Below are 1,698 nucleotides of genomic sequence, written 5' to 3' on the forward strand. Positions count from 1 at the left end.
AGAAAAGAGAGGGTCATTGAGTTTGCAACATGGTCTTGTGTATTGGAAATGGTCATGAGCAGTGTGAAGCAGGTTTGCTGGATGCCTGCATGGAGACCCCATGGGGCCATGAGGATGAACCTGTGGCTTACAGTGGAGACCCAGTGGAGATGGTGGGACCATGAGTTGGTTGCTAAGGAAAGCTGCCAGCCTGATGAAGTTTTCTAGGACTGTATCCTAGCTGGAGGGGCAGAATTGGAATACAAGAGACTTGTTGCTGGTTAGAATTAATCAGACTTGGAGATTTGTCACTGGCTAGAGTTGTTGACTTAAAGCTACAGAGTTTGATATTTTCCCTTGCTGTTTTAAATCTTGTATTGACTGAATGTTTCTTTGCATTCAATGCTATCTTCTGCAGTGTGAATGTTTATTCTGTGCCATTATGGGGTTTTTGAGTTTTTTGGTATTATGACTCAGATAAAAGATCTTGGACTATGGGAATGTATGAACATCATTAGAAATGATAAAAACTATGGGGACTTTTAAAGTTAGATGAAGGCATTGCATTTTACATTGTGTGTGGTTATCAGTTTATGGGAGCCAGGGACAGAATGTAGTGGTTTGATTCAAGTGCCCCCCATAAACTTAGATATTCTGAATGCTCAGTTCCCAGGTGATGGAGATTTGGGTATTAATGCCTTCTAGAGGGTGTACATCATTGGGGGCAGGCTTATAGGTGTTATAGCCAGTTTCCCCTTGCCAGTGCTTGGCACACTCTTCTGTTACTATGGTACACCTTATGTTGGCTGGGGGTGATGTCCACCCTCTGCTCAGGCCATCATTTTCCCTGCCATCATGGAGCTTCCCCTTGAGCCTGTAAGCCAAAATGAATCTCTTTTTCCCAGAAGCTTCTCTTGGTTGGGTGATTTCTACCAGCAATGTGAACCTGACTGCAACAGTCACTGTGAAGGCACTGAGCTAAATCTAGATACACACCTCTCACAATGAAAGCAACTGCAGGTCATAATCAATTCAGATCATAAATAAATAAATAAATAAATAAATAAATAAATAAATAAATAAATTTAGACCAGAAAAAGAAACAAGTACATAATGATATTAGTGTTTTCACTCTAAAATCATTTGCTACTGTATAGAAAGGAACAATATATGAGCATTATTACATTTTGTACCTGGTATTAAATCCATTTCCCTAGTAAAATATGCATTCTATCAATAATTAATTTCTATATACCTACCTAATGGCAAATGTAGAATTTGCTTATGTGGAAGAGTGAAGGTTGACATACATTGACAGATATGGGGAAAGTAGTGTCATTTTGCAGGGTTTCACAGTGGTCTCAAGAAGTGACAGAACTCCCACTTCATCATAACACTTAAGGGTTTATCTATCTACTCTGAGAAGGATTTCTCACTCACATTGTTTTAGGTTTCTATTAGAGTTGAAAGAAGTTTGCCTCATTACTCTTCAGGGTTCACTTGGCCTTTGTTTTCCTGTCAAGGATCCCAATCATGTTTGTTCATCACCTACACCATTGAGTCTAGCCATATAGACTAAACCCTAGAACCTTGCCTTTTTCAAGCAAAGAGCCCTGGGTACTTAATCCTTGCACCAGGAGCTAACAGTTGTGTCCTTCTAGTTGTTTCTCGGATAAAGAACAATGCAGAGGACAACAAAGAAGAGGTCAAGGAGGGATA

Source organism: Jaculus jaculus, chromosome 4 (assembly GCF_020740685.1).
Source record: "Jaculus jaculus isolate mJacJac1 chromosome 4, mJacJac1.mat.Y.cur, whole genome shotgun sequence".
Lineage (NCBI taxonomy): Eukaryota > Metazoa > Chordata > Mammalia > Rodentia > Dipodidae > Jaculus > Jaculus jaculus.